We start from the raw sequence: 22,500 nt of genomic DNA on the forward strand, positions 1-22,500 counted from the left end.
ATACAGGAGACAGAACTGTATAAACTAACACATCCACCCTATACAGGAGACAGAACTGTATAAACTAACACATCCACCCTATACAGGAGACCGGAACTGTATAAACTAACACATCCACCCAATACAGGAGACAGAACTGTATAAACTAACACATCCACCCAATACAGGAGACAGAACTGTATAAACTAACACATCCACCCAATACAGGAGACAGGAACTGTATAAACTAACACATCCACCCTATACAGGAGACAGAACTGTATAAACTAACACATCCACCCTGTACAGGAGACAGAACTGTATAAACTAACACATCCACCCAATACAGGAGACAGGAACTGTATAAACTAACACATCCACCCTATACAGGAGACAGAACTGTATAAACTAACACATCCACCCTATACAGGAGACCGGAACTGTATAAACTAACACATCCACCCAATACAGGAGACAGAACTGTATAAACTAACACATCCACCCTATACAGGAGACAGAACTGTATAAACTAACACATTCACCCTGTACAGGAGACAGAACTGTATAAACTAACACATCCACCCAATACAGGAGACCGGAACTGTATAAACTAACACATTCACCCAATACAGGAGACAGAACTGTATAAACTAACACATCCACCCTATACAGGAGACAGGACTGTATAAACTAACACATTCACCCTGTACAGGAGACAGAACTGTATAAACTAACACATCCACCCTGTACAGGAGACAGAACTGTATAACCTAACACATTCACCCAATACAGGAGACAGAACTGTATAAACTAACACATCCACCCTATACAGGAGACAGGACTGTATAAACTAACACATTCACCCTGTACAGGAGACAGAACTGTATAAACTAACACATCCACCCAATACAGGAGACAGAACTGTATAAACTAACACATCCACCCTATACAGGAGACCGGAACTGTATAAACTAACACATCCACCCAATACAGGAGACAGAACTGTATAAACTAACACATCCACCCAATACAGGGGACCGGAACTGTATAAACTAACACATCCACCCAATACAGGAGACAGAACTGTATAAACTAACAGATCCACCCAATACAGGAGACAGAACTGTATAAACTAACACATCCACCCAATACAGGAGACAGAACTGTATAAACTAACACATCCACCCTATACAGGAGACAGAACTGTATAAACTAACACATCCACCCTATACAGGAGACAGAACTGTATAAACTAACACATCCACCCTGTACAGGAGACCGGAACTGTATAAACTAACACATCCACCCAGTACAGGAGACCGGAACTGTATAAACTAACACATCCACCCTATACAGGAGACGGGAACTGTATAAACTAACACATCCACCCTATACAGGAGACCGGAACTGTATAAACTAACACATCCACCCAATACAGGAGACAGAACTGTATAAACTAACACATCCACCCTGTACAGGAGACAGAACTGTATAAACTAACACATCCACCCAATACAGGAGACAGAACTGTATAAACTAACACATCCACCCTATACAGGAGACCGGAACTGTATAAACTAACACATCCACCCTGTACAGGAGACAGAACTGTATAAACTAACACATCCACCCTATACAGGAGACCGGAACTGTATAAACTAACACATCCACCCTATACAGGAGACCGGAACTGTATAAACTAACACATCCACCCAATACAGGAGACAGAACTGTATAAACTAACACATCCACCCTATACAGGAGACAGAACTGTATAAACTAACACATCCACCCTATACAGGAGACCGGAACTGTATAAACTAACACATCCACCCAATACAGGAGACAGAACTGTATAAACTAACACATCCACCCTATACAGGAGACCGGAACTGTATAAACTAACACATCCACCCTGTACAGGAGACAGAACTGTATAAACTAACACATCCACCCAATACAGGAGACAGGAACTGTATAAACTAACACATCCACCCTATACAGGAGACAGAACTGTATAAACTAACACATCCACCCTATACAGGAGACAGAACTGTATAAACTAACACATCCACCCTATACAGGAGACCGGAACTGTATAAACTAACACATCCACCCAATACAGGAGACAGAACTGTATAAACTAACACATCCACCCAATACAGGAGACAGAACTGTATAAACTAACACATCCACCCAATACAGGAGACAGGAACTGTATAAACTAACACATCCACCCTATACAGGAGACAGAACTGTATAAACTAACACATCCACCCTGTACAGGAGACAGAACTGTATAAACTAACACATCCACCCAATACAGGAGACAGGAACTGTATAAACTAACACATCCACCCTATACAGGAGACAGAACTGTATAAACTAACACATCCACCCTATACAGGAGACCGGAACTGTATAAACTAACACATCCACCCAATACAGGAGACAGAACTGTATAAACTAACACATCCACCCTATACAGGAGACCGGAACTGTATAAACTAACACATCCACCCTATACAGGAGACCGGAACTGTATAAACTAACACATCCACCCAATACAGGAGACAGAACTGTATAAACTAACACATCCACCCTATACAGGAGACAGAACTGTATAAACTAACACATCCACCCTATACAGGAGACAGAACTGTATAAACTAACACATCCACCCTATACAGGAGACCGGAACTGTATAAACTAACACATCCACCCTATACAGGAGACCGGAACTGTATAAACTAACACATCCACCCAATACAGGAGACAGAACTGTATAAACTAACACATCCACCCTATACAGGAGACAGAACTGTATAAACTAACACATCCACCCTATACAGGAGACCGGAACTGTATAAACTAACACATCCACCCAATACAGGAGACCGGAACTGTATAAACTAACACATCCACCCTGTACAGGAGACCGGAACTGTATAAACTAACACATCCACCCAATACAGGAGACAGAACTGTATAAACTAACACATCCACCCTATACAGGAGACCGGAACTGTATAAACTAACACATCCACCCTGTACAGGAGACCGGAACTGTATAAACTAACACATCCACCCAATACAGGAGACAGAACTGTATAAACTAACACATCCACCCAATACAGGAGACAGAACTGTATAAACTAACACATCCACCCTATACAGGAGACTGGAACTGTATAAACTAACACATCCACCCAATACAGGAGACAGAACTGTATAAACTAACACATCCACCCAATACAGGAGACAGAACTGTATAAACTAACACATCCACCCAATACAGGAGACAGAACTGTATAAACTAACACATCCACCCAATACAGGAGACAGAACTGTATAAACTAACACATCCACCCAATACAGGAGACAGAACTGTATAAACTAACACATCCACCCTATACAGGAGACAGAACTGTATAAACTAACACATCCACCCTATACAGGAGACCGGAACTGTATAAACTAACACATCCACCCAATACAGGAGACAGAACTGTATAAACTAACACATCCACCCTATACAGGAGACAGAACTGTATAAACTAACACATCCACCCTATACAGGAGACCGGAACTGTATAAACTAACACATCCACCCTGTACAGGAGACCGGAACTGTATAAACTAACACATCCACCCAATACAGGAGACAGAACTGTATAAACGAACACATCCACCCTGTACAGGAGACCGGAACTGTATAAACTAACACATCCACCCTGTACAGGAGACAGAACTGTACAAACTAACACATCCACCCAATACAGGAGACAGAACTGTATAAACTAACACATCCACCCTGTACAGGAGACTTTAACTGTATAAACTACAGGAGACAGAACTGTATAAACGAACACATCCACCCAATACAGGAGACAGAACTGTATAAACTAACACATCCACCCTGTACAGGAGACTTTAACTGTATAAACTAACACATCCACCCTATACAGGAGACAGAACTGTATAAACTAACACATCCACCCTGTACAGGAGACCGGAACTGTATAAACTAACACATCCACCCTATACAGGAGACCGGAACTGTATAAACTAACACATCCACCCTGTACAGGAGACAGAACTGTATAAACTAACACATCCACCCTATACAGGAGACCGGAACTGTATAAACATAAGAACATAAGAAATAGGAGCAGGAGTAGGCCATCTAGCCCCTCGAGCCTGCCCCGCCATTCAATAAGATCATGGCTGATCTTAAGTGGATCAGTTCCACTTACCCGCCTGATCCCCATAACCCCTAATTCCCTTACCGATCAGGAATTCATCTATCCGTGATTTAAACATATTCAGCGAGGTAGCCTCCACCACTTCAGTGGGCAGAGAATTCCAGAGATTCACCACCCTCTGAGAGAAGAAGTTCCTCCTCAACTCTGTCCTAAACCGACCCCCCTTTATTTTGAGGCTGTGCCCTCTAGTTCTGGTTTCCTTTCTAAGTGGAAAGAATCTCTCCACCTCTACCCTATCCAGCCCCTTCATTATCTTATATGTCTCTATAAGATCCCCCCTCAGCCTTCTAAACTCCAATGAGTACAAACCCAATCTGCTCAGTCTCTCCTCATAAGCTACACCCCTCATCTCTGGTATCAACCTGGTGAACCTTCTCTGCACTCCCTCCAAGGCCAATATATCCTTTCGCAAGTAAGGGGACCAAAACTGCACACAGTATTCCAGCTGCGGCCTCACCAATGCCTTGTACAGATGCAGCAAGACTTCTCTGCTTTTATATTCTATCCACCTCGCGATAAATGCCAACATCCCATTTGCCTTCTTGATCACCTGCTGTACTTGCAGACTGGGTTTTTGCGACTCATGCACAAGGACCCCCAGGTCCCTCTGCACAGTAGCATGTTGTAATCTTTTTCCATTTAAATAATAATCCAATTTGCTATTATTTCTTCCAAAGTGAATAACCTCGCATTTGCCAACGTTATACTCCATCTGCCAGATCCTCGCCCACTCACTCAGCATATTCAAATCTCTCTGCAGACCTTCCGCTTCCTCCACGCAATTCACTTTCCCACTTATCTTCGTGTCGTCAGCAAACTTTGTTACCCTACACTCAGTCCCCTCCTCCAGATCGTCTATGTATATGGTAAACAGTTGAGGCCCCAGCACCGATCCCTGCGGCACGCCACTGGTCACTAACTGCCAATCAGAAAAGCACCCATTTATTCCAACTCTCTGCTTCCTGTTGGATAGCCAATCCCCAATCCACGCTAACACCTTACCCCCAACTCCGTGTGACCCAATCTTCTGCAGCAACCTTTTGTGAGGCACCTTATCGAATGCCTTTTGGAAATCCAAAAACACCACATCTACCGGTTCCCCTCCGTCAACCGCACGAGTCACATCCTCATAAAAATCCAGTAAGTTCGTCAAACACGACTTTCCCTTCATGAATCCATGTTGCATCTGCTTAATCGAACCATTCTTATCCAGATGGCCTGCTATTTCTTCTTTAATGATGGATTCCAGCATCTTCCCAACTACGGACGTTAAGCTAACCGGCCTGTAGTTACCCGCCTTTTGTCTACTTCCTTTTTTAAACAGCGGCGTAACAGTAGCTGTTTTCCAATCAACCGGCACTACCCCAGAGTCCAGTGAATTTTGATAAATAACCACTAACGCATCCGCTATTACCTCTGACATTTCTTTCAGCACCCTGGGATGCATTCCATCCGGACCCGGGGACTTGTCCACCTTCAGTCCCATTAGTCTACCAAGCACTGCCTCCCTGGTAACATTAATTGTATTGAGTACCTCTCCTCCTACCAACACTCGATCGTGAATATTCGGTAAACTATTTGTGTCTTCCACCGTGAAGACCGACATAAAAAACCTATTTAAAGTTTCAGCCATTTCCTCGTTTTCCACTATTAAATCCCCCCTCTCGTCCTCCAAGGGTCCAACATTCACTCTAGCCACTCTATTCCTTTTTATATATTTGTAAAAACTTTCACTATTATTTTTTATATTTAGAGCTAGTTGAGTTTCATAATCTATCTTTCCTTTCTGTATCGCTTTCTTAGTCATTCTTTGTTGTTTTTTTAAAGCTTTCCCAATCTTCTAAGTCTCCACTAGTTTTGGCCACTCTGTACGCATCGGTCTTTAATTTAATACTCTCTTTTATTTCCTTCGTTATCCACGGCTGGTTATCCCTTTTCTTACAGTCCTTCTTTATCACCAGAATATATTTTTGCTGAGTACTGAAAAAGATCTCCTTAAAAATCCTCCACTGTTCCTCAGCTGTCCTACCTACCAGTCTGCTCTCCCACTGTTCCTCAGCTGTCCTACCTACCAGTCTGCTCTCCCAGTCCACCTTAGCCAATTCAGCCCTCATCCTATCGTACTCCCCTCTGTTCAAGCAGAGGGCATTGGTTTGGGGCCCTACTTTCTCCCCCTCCATCTGCACCAGAAATTTGACCATATTGTGATCACTCGACCCAAGAGGGTCCTTCACGAGAAGATCCTTAATTCTACCTGTCTCGTTACACATTGTGTGGAGATGCCGGCGATTTGCTACCAAATAAACCTGTTGGACTTTAACCTGGTGTTGTTAAACTTCTTACTGTCGTTACACATCCACCCTATACAGGAGACAGAACTGTATAAACTAACACATCCACCCAATACAGGAGACCGGAACTGTATAAACTAACACATCCACCCAATACAGGAGACAGAACTGTATAAACTAACACATCCACCCAATACAGGAGACCGGAACTGTATAAACTAACACATCCACCCTATACAGGAGACAGAACTGTATAAACTAACACATCCACCCTATACAGGAGACCGGAACTGTATAAACTAACACATCCACCCTATACAGGAGACAGAACTGTATAAACTAACACATCCACCCTATACAGGAGACGGGAACTGTATAAACTAACACATCCACCCTGTACAGGAGACCGGAACTGTATAAACTAACACATCCACCCTGTACAGGAGACCGGAACTGTATAAACTAACACATCCACCCAATACAGGAGACAGAACTGTATAAACTAACACATCCACCCTGTACAGGAGACAGAACTGTATAAACTAACACATCCACCCAATACAGGAGACAGAACTGTATAAACTAACACATCCACCCAATACAGGAGACAGAACTGTATAAACTAACACATCCACCCTGTACAGGAGACCGGAACTGTATAAACTAACACATCCACCCTATACAGGAGACAGAACTGTATAAACTAACACATCCACCCTGTACAGGAGACCGGAACTGTATAAACTAACACATCCACCCAATACAGGAGACAGAACTGTATAAACTAACACATCCACCCTGTACAGGAGACCGGAACTGTATAAACTAACACATCCACCCTATACAGGAGACAGAACTGTATAAACTAACACATCCACCCTATACAGGAGACAGAACTGTATAAACTAACACATCCACCCTGTACAGGAGACAGAACAGTATAAACTAACACATCCACCGTATACAGAGACCGGAACTGTATAAACTAACACATCCACCCTGTACAGGAGACAGGACTGTATAAACTAACACATCCACCCTGTACAGGAGACAGAACTGTATAAACTAACACATCCACCCAATACAGGAGACAGAACTGTATAAACTAACACATCCACCCAATACACGAGACAGAACTGTATAAACTAACACATCCACCCTATACAGGAGACAGAACTGTATAAACTAACACATCCACCCTGTACAGGAGACAGGACTGTATAAACTAACACATCCACCCAATACAGGAGACCGGAACTGTATAAGCTAACACATCCACCCTGTACAGGAGACAGAACTGTATAAACTAACACATCCACCCAATACAGGAGACAAAACTGTATAAACTAACACATCCACCCAATACAGGAGACAGAACTGTATAAAATAACACATCCACCCAATACAGGAGACCGGAACTGTATAAACTAACACATCCACCCTGTACAGGAGACAGAACTGTATAAACTAACACATCCACCCTATACAGGAGACGGGAACTGTATAAACTAACACATCCACCCTGTACAGGAGACAGAACTGTATAAACTAACACACCCACCCAATACAGGAGACCGGAACTGTATAAACTAACACATCCACCCTGTACAGGAGACAGAACTGTACAAACTAACACATCCACCCAATACAGGAGACAGAACTGTATAAACTAACACATCCACCCAATACAGGAGACAGAACTGTATAAACTAACACACCCACCCAATACAGGAGACCGGAACTGTATAAACTAACACATCCACCCAATACAGGAGACCGGAACTGTACAAACTAACACATCCACCCGATACAAAAGACAGAACTGTATAAACTAACACATCCACCCAATACAGGAGACAGAACTGTATAAACTAACACATCCACCCAATACAGGAGACTGGAACTGTATAAACTAACACATCCACCCTGTACAGGAGACCGGAACTTTATAAACTAACACATCCACCCAATACAGGAGACAGAACTGTATAAACTAACACATCCACCCAATACAGGAGACCGGAACTGTATAAACTAACACATCCACCCTGTACAGGAGACAGAACTGTATAAACTAACACATCCACCCTGTACAGGAGACAGAACTGTATAAACTAACACATCCACCCTGTACAGGAGACAGAACTGTATAAACTAACACATCCACCCTGTACAGGAGACAGAACTGTATAAACTAACACATCCACCCTATACAGGAGACCGGAACTGTATAAACTAACACATCCACCCAATACAGGAGACAGAACTGTATAAACTAACACATCCACCCAATACAGGAGACAGAACTGTATAAACTAACACATCCACCCTATACAGGAGACTGGAACTGTATAAACTAACACATCCACCCAATACAGGAGACAGAACTGTATAAACTAACACATCCACCCTATACAGGAGACTGGAACTGTATAAACTAACACATCCACCCAATACAGGAGTCAGAACTGTATAAACTAACACATCCACCCTATACAGGAGACTGGAACTGTATAAACTAACACATCCACCCAATACAGGAGACAGAACTGTATAAACTAACACATCCACCCTGTACAGGAGACTGGAACTGTATAAACTAACACATCCACCCAATACAGGAGACAGAACTGTATAAACTAACACATCCACCCAATACAGGAGACAGAACTGTATAAACTAACACATCCACCCTGTACAGGAGACAGAACTGTATAAACTAACACATCCACCCTATACAGGAGACAAAACTGTATAAACTAACACATCCACCCAATACAGGAGACAGAACTGTATAAACTAACACATCCACCCTGTACAGGAGACAGAACTGTATAAACTAACACATCCACCCTGTACAGGAGACAGAACTGTATAAACTAACACATCCACCCAATACAGGAGACAGAACTGTATAAACTAATACATCCACCCTATACAGGAGACAAAACTGTATAAACTAACACATCCACCCAGTACAGGAGACAGAACTGTATAAACTAACACATCCACCCTGTACAGGAGACAGAACTGTATAAACTAACACATCCACCCAATACAGGAGACAGAACTGTATAAACTAACACATCCACCCTATACAGGAGACAAAACTGTATAAACTAACACATTCACCCAATACAGGAGACAGAACTGTATAAACTAACACATCCACCCAATACAGGAGACAGAACTGTATAAACTAACACATCCACCCTATACAGGAGACAGAACTGTATAAACTAACACATCCACCCTGTACAGGAGACAGAACTGTATAAACTAACACATCCACCCTGTACAGGAGACAGAACTGTATAAACTAACACATCCACCCAATACAGGAGACAAAACTGTATAAACTAACACATCCACCCAATACAGGAGACAGAACTGTATCAACTAACACATCCACCCTATACAGGAGACAGAACTGTATCAACTAACACATCCACCCTATACAGGAGACAGAACTGTATAAACTAACACATCCACCCAATACAGGAGACAGAACTGTATAAACTAACACATCCACCCAATACAGGAGACAGAACTGTATAAACTAACACATCCACCCTATACAGGAGACAGAACTGTATAAACTAACACATCCACCCTGTACAGGAGACAGAACTGTATAAACTAACACATCCACCCAATACAGGAGACCGGAACTGTATAAACTAACACATCCACCCTGTACAGGAGACCGGAACTGTATAAACTAACACATCCACCCTATACAGGAGACAGAACTGTATAAACTAACACATCCACCCAATACAGGAGACTGGAACTGTATAAACTAACACATCCACCCTGTACAGGAGACCGGAACTTTATAAACTAACACATCCACCCAATACAGGAGACAGAACTGTATAAACTAACACATCCACCCAATACAGGAGACCGGAACTGTATAAACTAACACATCCACCCTGTACAGGAGACAGAACTGTATAAACTAACACATCCACCCTGTACAGGAGACAGAACTGTATAAACTAACACATCCACCCTGTACAGGAGACTGGAACTGTATAAACTAACACATCCACCCAATACAGGAGACAGAACTGTATAAACTAACACATCCACCCTATACAGGAGACAGAACTGTATAAACTAACACATCCACCCTGTACAGGAGACGGGAACTGTATAAACTAACACATCCACCCTTTACAGGCGACAGAACTGTATAAACTAACACATCCACCCTATACAGGAGACAGAACTGTATAAACTAACACATCCACCCAATACAGGAGACAGAACTGTATAAACTAACACATCCACCCAATACAGGAGACAGACCTGTATAAACTAACACATCCACCCTATACAGGAGACAGAACTGTATAAACTAACACATCCACCCAATACAGGAGACAGAACTGTATAAACTAACACATCCACCCAATACAGGAGACAGAACTGTATAAACTAACACATCCACCCTATACAGGAGACAGAACTGTATAAACTAACACATCCACCCAATACAGGAGACCGGAACTGTATAAACTAACACATCCACCCTGTACAGGAGACAGAACTGTATAAACTAACACATCCACCCTATACAGGAGACCGGAACTGTATAAACTAACACATCCACCCAATACAGGAGACAGAACTGTATAAACTAACACATCCACCCTATACAGGAGACAGAACTGTATAAACTAACACATCCACCCAATACAGGAGACAGAACTGTATAAACTAACACATCCACCCAATACAGGAGACAGAACTGTATAAACTAACACATCCACCCAATACAGGAGACAGAACTGTATAAACTAACACATCCACCCAATACAGGAGACCGGAACTGTATAAACTAACACATCCACCCTGTACAGGAGACAGAACTGTATAAACTAACACATCCACCCAATACAGGAGACAGAACTGTATAAACTAACACATCCACCCAATACAGGAGACAGAACTGTATAAACTAACACACCCACCCAATACAGGAGACCGGAACTGTATAAACTAACACATCCACCCTGTACAGGAGACTGGAACTGTATAAACTAACACATCCACCCAATACAGGAGACAGAACTGTATAAACTAACACACCCACCCAATACAGGAGACCGGAACTGTATAAACTAACACATCCACCCTGTACAGGAGACTGGAACTGTATAAACTAACACATCCACCCAATACAGGAGACAGAACTGTATAAACTAACACATCCACCCTGTACAGGAGACAGAACTGTATAAACTAACACATCCACCCTGTACAGGAGACAGAACTGTATAAACTAACACATCCACCCAATACAGGAGACAGAACTGTATAAACTAACACACCCACCCAATACAGGAGACCGGAACTGTATAAACTAACACATCCACCCTGTGCAGGAGACTGGAACTGTATAAACTAACACACCCACCCTGTACAGGAGACCGGAACTGTATAAACTAACACATCCACCCAATACAGGAGACAGAACTGTATAAACTAACACATCCACCCTATACAGGAGACAGGAACTGTATAAACTAACACATCCACCCAATACAGGAGACCGGAACTGTATAAACTAACACATCCACCCTATACAGGAGACAGAACTGTATAAACTAACACATCCACCCTATACAGGAGACAGAACTGTATAAACTAACACACCCACCCAATACAGGAGACCGGAACTGTATAAACTAACACATCCACCCAATACAGGAGACAGAACTGTATAAACTAACACATCCACCCTATACAGGAGACAGGAACTGTATAAACTAACACATCCACCCAGTACAGGAGACCGGAACTGTATAAACTAACACATCCACCCAATACAGGAGACAGAACTGTATAAACTAACACATCCACCCTATACAGGAGACAGAACTGTATAAACTAACACATCCACCCAATACAGGAGACAGAACTGTATAAACTAACACATCCACCCTGTACAGGAGACAGAACTGTATAAACTAACACATCCACCCAATACAGGAGACAAAACTGTATAAACTAACACATCCACCCAATACAGGAGACAGAACTGTATAAACTAACACATCCACCCAATACAGGAGACCGTAACTGTATAAACTAACACATCCACCCTGTACAGGAGACAGAACTGTATAAACTAACACATCCACCCTGTACAGGAGACCGAACTGTATAAACTAACACATCCACCCAATACAGGAGACAAAACTGTATAAACTAACACATCCACCCAATACAGGAGACAAAACTGTATAAACTAACACATCCACCCAATACAGGAGACAGAACTGTATAAACTAACACATCCACCCAATACAGGAGACAGAACTGTATAAACTAACACATCCACCCTGTACAGGAGACCGAACTGTATAAACTAACACATCCACCCAATACAGGAGACAAAACTGTATAAACTAACACATCCACCCAATACAGGAGACAGAACTGTATAAACTAACACATCCACCCAATACAGGAGACAGAACTGTATAAACTAACACATCCACCCAATACAGGAGACCGGAACTGTATAAACTAACACATCCACCCTGTACAGGAGACAGAACTGTATAAACTAACACATCCACCCTATACAGGAGACCGGAACTGTATAAACTAACACATCCACCCAATACAGGAGACAGAACTGTATAAACTAACACATCCACCCAATACAGGAGACAGAACTGTATAAACTAACACATCCACCCAATACAGGAGACAGAACTGTATAAACTAACACATCCACCCTGTACAGGAGACAGAACTGTATAAACTAACACATCCACCCTGTACAGGAGACCGGAACTGTATAAACTAACACATCCACCCAATACAGGAGACAGAACTGTATAAACTAACACATCCACCCTATACAGGAGACAGAACTGTATAAACTAACACACCCACCCAATACAGGAGACAGAACTGTATAAACTAACACATCCACCCAATACAGGAGACAGAACTGTATAAACTAACACATCCACCCAATACAGGAGACAGAACTGTATAAACTAACACATCCACCCTGTACAGGAGACAGAACTGTATAAACTAACACATCCACCCAATACAGGAGACAGAACTGTATAAACTAACACATCCACCCAATACACGAGACAGAACTGTATAAACTAACACATCCACCCAATACAGGAGACAGAACTGTATAAACTAACACATCCACCCTATACAGGAGACAGAACTGTATAAACTAACACACCCACCCAATACAGGAGACAGAACTGTATAAACTAACACATCCACCCAATACAGGAGACAGAACTGTATAAACTAACACATCCACCCAATACAGGAGACAGAACTGTATAAACTAACACATCCACCCTGTACAGGAGACAGAACTGTATAAACTAATACATCCACCCTGTACAGGAGACAAAACTGTATAAACTAACACATCCACCCAATACAGGAGACCGGAACTGTATAAACTAACACATCCACCCAATACAGGAGACAGAACTGTATAAACTAACACATCCACCCTGTACAGGAGACAGAACTGTATAAACTAACACATCCACCCAATACAGGAGACAGAACTGTATAAACTAATACATCCACCCTGTACAGGAGACAGAACTGTATAAACTAACACATCCACCCTGTACAGGAGACCGGAACTGTATAAACTAACACATCCACCCAATACAGGAGACAGAACTGTATAAACTAACACATCCACCCAATACAGGAGACAGAACTGTATAAACTAACACATCCACCCAATACAGGAGACAGAACTGTATAAACTAACACATCCACCCTATACAGGAGACAGAACTGTATAAACTAACACATCCACCCAATACAGGAGACAGAACTGTATAAACTAACACATCCACCCTGTACAGGAGACAGAACTGTATAAACTAACACATCCACCCAATACAGGAGACAGAACTGTATAAACTAATACATCCACCCTGTACAGGAGACAGAACTGTATAAACTAACACATCCACCCTGTACAGGAGACCGGAACTGTATAAACTAACACATCCACCCAATACAGGAGACAGAACTGTATAAACTAACACATCCACCCTATACAGGAGACAGAACTGTATAAACTAACACATCCACCCTGTACAGGAGACCGGAACTGTATAAACTAACACATCCACCCTATACAGGAGACAGAACTGTATAAACTAACACATCCACCCTGTACAGGAGACAGAACTGTATAAACTAACACATCCACCCAATACAGGAGACAGAACTGTATAAACTAACACATCCACCCAATACAGGAGACTGGAACTGTATAAACTAATACATCCACCCAATACAGGAGACCGGAACTGTATAAACTAACACATCCACCCAATACAGGAGACCGGAACTGTATAAACTAACACATCCACCCAATACAGGAGACTGGAACTGTATAAACTAATACATCCACCCAATACAGGAGACCGGAACTGTATAAACTAACACATCCACCCTGTACAGGAGACAGAACTGTATAAACTAACACATCCACCCTATACAGGAGACCGGAACTGTATAAACTAACACATCCACCCAATACAGGAGACCGGAACTGTATAAACTAACACATCCACCCTGTACAGGAGACTGGAACTGTATAAACTAACACACCCACCCTGTACAGGAGACCGGAACTGTATAAACTAACACATCCACCCAATACAGGAGACAGAACTGTATAAACTAACACATCCACCCTATACAGGAGACAGGAACTGTATAAACTAACACATCCACCCCATACAGGAGACCGGAACTGTATAAACTAACACATCCACCCTATACAGGAGACAGAACTGTATAAACTAACACATCCACCCTATACAGGAGACAGAACTGTATAAACTAACACACCCACCCAATACAGGAGACCGGAACTGTATAAACTAACACATCCACCCAATACAGGAGACAGAACTGTATAAACTAACACATCCACCCTATACAGGAGACAGGAACTGTATAAACTAACACATCCACCCAGTACAGGAGACCGGAACTGTATAAACTAACACATCCACCCAATACAGGAGACAGAACTGTATAAACTAACACATCCACCCTATACAGGAGACAGAACTGTATAAACTAACACATCCACCCAATACAGGAGACAGAACTGTATAAACTAACACATCCACCCTGTACAGGAGACAGAACTGTATAAACTAACACATCCACCCAATACAGGAGACAAAACTGTATAAACTAACACATCCACCCAATACAGGAGACAGAACTGTATAAACTAACACATCCACCCAATACAGGAGACCGGAACTGTATAAACTAACACATCCACCCTGTACAGGAGACAGAACTGTATAAACTAACACATCCACCCTGTACAGGAGACCGAACTGTATAAACTAACACATCCACCCAATACAGGAGACAAAACTGTATAAACTAACACATCCACCCAATACAGGAGACAAAACTGTATAAACTAACACATCCACCCAATACAGGAGACAGAACTGTATAAACTAACACATCCACCCAATACAGGAGACAGAACTGTATAAACTAACACATCCACCCTGTACAGGAGACCGAACTGTATAAACTAACACATCCACCCAATACAGGAGACAAAACTGTATAAACTAACACATCCACCCAATACAGGAGACAGAACTGTATAAACTAACACATCCACCCAATACAGGAGACAGAACTGTATAAACTAACACATCCACCCAATACAGGAGACCGGAACTGTATAAACTAACACATCCACCCTGTACAGGAGACAGAACTGTATAAACTAACACATCCACCCTATACAGGAGACCGGAACTGTATAAACTAACACATCCACCCAATACAGGAGACAGAACTGTATAAACTAACACATCCACCCAATACAGGAGACAGAACTGTATAAACTAACACATCCACCCAATACAGGAGACAGAACTGTATAAACTAACACATCCACCCTGTACAGGAGACAGAACTGTATAAACTAACACATCCACCCTGTACAGGAGACCGGAACTGTATAAACTAACACATCCACCCAATACAGGAGACAGAACTGTATAAACTAACACATCCACCCTATACAGGAGACAGAACTGTATAAACTAACACACCCACCCAATACAGGAGACAGAACTGTATAAACTAACACATCCACCCAATACAGGAGACAGAACTGTATAAACTAACACATCCACCCAATACAGGAGACAGAACTGTATAAACTAACACATCCACCCTGTACAGGAGACAGAACTGTATAAACTAACACATCCACCCAATACAGGAGACAGAACTGTATAAACTAACACATCCACCCAATACACGAGACAGAACTGTATAAACTAACACATCCACCCAATACAGGAGACAGAACTGTATAAACTAACACATCCACCCAATACAGGAGACAGAACTGTATAAACTAACACATCCACCCAATACAGGAGACAGAACTGTATAAACTAACACATCCACCCTGTACAGGAGACAGAACTGTATAAACTAATACATCCACCCTGTACAGGAGACAAAACTGTATAAACTAACACATCCACCCAATACAGGAGACCGGAACTGTATAAACTAACACATCCACCCAATACAGGAGACCGGAACTGTATAAACTAACACATCCACCCTGTACAGGAGACAGAACTGTATAAACTAACACATCCACCCTATACAGGAGACGGGAACTGTATAAACTAACACATCCACCCTGTACAGGAGACAGAACTGTATAAACTAACACACCCACCCAATACAGGAGACCGGAACTGTATAAACTAACACATCCACCCTGTACAGGAGACAGAACTGTACAAACTAACACATCCACCCAATACAGGAGACAGAACTGTATAAACTAACACATCCACCCAATACAGGAGACAGAACTGTATAAACTAACACACCCACCCAATACAGGAGACCGGAACTGTATAAACTAACACATCCACCCAATACAGGAGACCGGAACTGTACAAACTAACACATCCACCCGATACAAAAGACAGAACTGTATAAACTAACACATCCACCCAATACAGGAGACAGAACTGTATAAACTAACACATCCACCCAATACAGGAGACTGGAACTGTATAAACTAACACATCCACCCTGTACAGGAGACCGGAACTTTATAAACTAACACATCCACCCAATACAGGAGACAGAACTGTATAAACTAACACATCCACCCAATACAGGAGACCGGAACTGTATAAACTAACACATCCACCCTGTACAGGAGACAGAACTGTATAAACTAACACATCCACCCTGTACAGGAGACAGAACTGTATAAACTAACACATCCACCCTGTACAGGAGACAGAACTGTATAAACTAACACATCCACCCTGTACAGGAGACAGAACTGTATAAACTAACACATCCACCCTATACAGGAGACCGGAACTGTATAAACTAACACATCCACCCAATACAGGAGACAGAACTGTATAAACTAACACATCCACCCAATACAGGAGACAGAACTGTATAAACTAACACATCCACCCAATACAGGAGACCGGAACTGTATAAACTAACACATCCACCCTATACAGGAGACAGAACTGTATAAACTAACACATCCACCCTATACAGGAGACAGAACTGTATAAACTAACACACCCACCCAATACAGGAGACCGGAACTGTATAAACTAACACATCCACCCAATACAGGAGACAGAACTGTATAAACTAACACATCCACCCTATACAGGAGACAGGAACTGTATAAACTAACACATCCACCCAGTACAGGAGACCGGAACTGTATAAACTAACACATCCACCCAATACAGGAGACAGAACTGTATAAACTAACACATCCACCCTATACAGGAGACAGAACTGTATAAACTAACACATCCACCCAATACAGGAGACAGAACTGTATAAACTAACACATCCACCCTGTACAGGAGACAGAACTGTATAAACTAACACATCCACCCAATACAGGAGACAAAACTGTATAAACTAACACATCCACCCAATACAGGAGACAGAACTGTATAAACTAACACATCCACCCAATACAGGAGACCGGAACTGTATAAACTAACACATCCACCCTGTACAGGAGACAGAACTGTATAAACTAACACATCCACCCTGTACAGGAGACCGAACTGTATAAACTAACACATCCACCCAACACAGGAGACAAAACTGTATAAACTAACACATCCACCCAATACAGGAGACAAAACTGTATAAACTAACACATCCACCCAATACAGGAGACAGAACTGTATAAACTAACACATCCACCCAATACAGGAGACAGAACTGTATAAACTAACACATCCACCCTGTACAGGAGACCGAACTGTATAAACTAACACATCCACCCAATACAGGAGACAAAACTGTATAAACTAACACATCCACCCAATACAGGAGACAGAACTGTATAAACTAACACATCCACCCAATACAGGAGACAGAACTGTATAAACTAACACATCCACCCAATACAGGAGACCGGAACTGTATAAACTAACACATCCACCCTGTACAGGAGACAGAACTGTATAAACTAACACATCCACCCTATACAGGAGACCGGAACTGTATAAACTAACACATCCACCCAATACAGGAGACAGAACTGTATAAACTAACACATCCACCCAATACAGGAGACAGAACTGTATAAACTAACACATCCACCCAATACAGGAGACAGAACTGTATAAACTAACACATCCACCCTGTACAGGAGACAGAACTGTATAAACTAACACATCCACCCTGTACAGGAGACCGGAACTGTATAAACTAACACATCCACCCAATACAGGAGACAGAACTGTATAAACTAACACATCCACCCTATACAGGAGACAGAACTGTATAAACTAACACACCCACCCAATACAGGAGACAGAACTGTATAAACTAACACATCCACCCAATACAGGAGACAGAACTGTATAAACTAACACATCCACCCAATACAGGAGACAGAACTGTATAAACTAACACATCCACCCTGTACAGGAGACAGAACTGTATAAACTAACACATCCACCCAATACAGGAGACAGAACTGTATAAACTAACACATCCACCCAATACACGAGACAGAACTGTATAAACTAACACATCCACCCAATACAGGAGACAGAACTGTATAAACTAACACATCCACCCAATACAGGAGACAGAACTGTATAAACTAACACATCCACCCAATACAGGAGACAGAACTGTATAAACTAACACATCCACCCTGTACAGGAGACAGAACTGTATAAACTAATACATCCACCCTGTACAGGAGACAAAACTGTATAAACTAACACATCCACCCAATACAGGAGACCGGAACTGTATAAACTAACACATCCACCCAATACAGGAGACAGAACTGTATAAACTAACACATCCACCCTGTACAGGAGACAGAACTGTATAAACTAACACATCCACCCAATACAGGAGACAGAACTGTATAAACTAATACATCCACCCTGTACGGGAGACAGAACTGTATAAACTAACACATCCACCCTGTACAGGAGACCGGAACTGTATAAACTAACACATCCACCCAATACAGGAGACAGAACTGTATAAACTAACACATCCACCCAATACAGGAGACAGAACTGTATAAACTAACACATCCACCCAATACAGGAGACAGAACTGTATAAACTAACACATCCACCCTATACAGGAGACAGAACTGTATAAACTAACACATCCACCCAATACAGGAGACAGAACTGTATAAACTAACACATCCACCCTGTACAGGAGACAGAACTGTATAAACTAACACATCCACCCAATACAGGAGACAGAACTGTATAAACTAATACATCCACCCTGTACAGGAGACAGAACTGTATAAACTAACACATCCACCCTGTACAGGAGACCGGAACTGTATAAACTAACACATCCACCCAATACAGGAGACAGAACTGTATAAACTAACACATCCACCCTATACAGGAGACAGAACTGTATAAACTAACACATCCACCCTGTACAGGAGACCGGAACTGTATAAACTAACACATCCACCCTATACAGGAGACAGAACTGTATAAACTAACACATCCACCCTGTACAGGAGACAGAACTGTATAAACTAACACATCCACCCAATACAGGAGACAGAACTGTATAAACTAACACATCCACCCAATACAGGAGACTGGAACTGTATAAACTAATACATCCACCCTATACAGGAGACTGGAACTGTATAAACTAATACATCCACCCAATACAGGAGACCGGAACTGTATAAACTAACACATCCACCCAATACAGGAGACCGGAACTGTATAAACTAACACATCCACCCAATACAGGAGACTGGAACTGTATAAACTAATACATCCACCCAATACAGGAGACCGGAACTGTATAAACTAACACATCCACCCTGTACAGGAGACAGAACTGTATAAACTAACACATCCACCCTATACAGGAGACCGGAACTGTATAAACTAACACATCCACCCAATACAGGAGACTGGAACTGTATAAACTAATACATCCACCCAATACAGGAGACCGGAACTGTATAAACTAACACATCCACCCTGTACAGGAGACAGAACTGTATAAACTAACACATCCACCCAATACAGGAGACAGAACTGTATAAACTAACACATCCACCCAATACAGGAGACTGGAACTGTATAAACTAATACATCCACCCTATACAGGAGACTGGAACTGTATAAACTAATACATCCACCCAATACAGGAGACCGGAACTGTATAAACTAACACATCCACCCAATACAGGAGACCGGAACTGTATAAACTAACACATCCACCCAATACAGGAGACCGGAACTGTATAAACTAACAGGAAAAGCAGCATGGATTTGTAAAAGGCAAATGGTGTTTAACTGGATTGAATCTTTGTATTTAACATTTAAAGTTTATTTATTAGTGTCACAAGTAGGCTGTCATTAACACTGCATGAAGTTACTGTGAAAATCCCCCAGTTGCCACACTCCGGTGCCTGTTCGGGTACACAGAGGGAGAATTTAGCGTGGCCAATGCACCTGGACCAATGACTTCACTGGCAACTTGGTGGGATGGGAGGCTGAATTGTACAACTGAATGAAGTAAAGAACAAAGAACAAAGAAAATTACAGCACAGGAACAGGCCCTTCGGCCCTCCAAGCCTGCACCGACCATGCTGCCCGACTGAACTAAAACCCCCTGCCCTTCCGGGGACCAAATCCCTCTATTCCCATCCTACTCATGTATTTGTCCAGACGCTCCTTAAAAGTCACTATTGTATCTGCTTCCACTACCTCCCCCCGGCGACGAGTTCCAGGCACCCACCACCCTCTGTGTAAAAAAACGTGCCTCGTACATCTCCTTTAAACCTTGCCCCTCGCACCTTAAACCTGTGCCCCCGAGTAATTGACTCTTCCACCCTGGAAAAAAGCTTCTGACTATCCACTCTGTCCATGCCTCTAATAATCTTGTAGACTCCTATCAGGTCGCCTCCCTCGTTCCAGTATGAAGTGATATATTTTGGCAGTAGGAGATGATGAAGAATACAATTCTGAAAGTGTTTGGGAAGGCTGATCTATCCCCCACACTTCACAGTCACGTCACTCCTCACTGAACCAGCTGCAGCAATTTAGAATCAGTAAAGAAGGACCAAGGGATTGATTAAGAAGGGGAAAATTAAAGTTAAAGTTTATTTATTAGTCACAAGTAAGGCTTACATTAACACTGCAATGAAGTTAATGTGAAATTCCCCTAGTTGCCACACTCTGACGCCTGTTTGGGTCAATGCACCGAACCAGCACGTCTTATACAGTACGAAAGTAAGCTTACAGGGAACATAGAGACTGACACTAAGAGTTTCTGCAGATACATGAGGAGAAAGAGGTTGCTGAAGACCCCTACAAACAGAAATGGGG

This window comes from Mustelus asterias, chromosome 5 (assembly GCF_964213995.1).
Source record: "Mustelus asterias chromosome 5, sMusAst1.hap1.1, whole genome shotgun sequence".
Taxonomy (NCBI): Eukaryota; Metazoa; Chordata; class Chondrichthyes; order Carcharhiniformes; family Triakidae; genus Mustelus; species Mustelus asterias.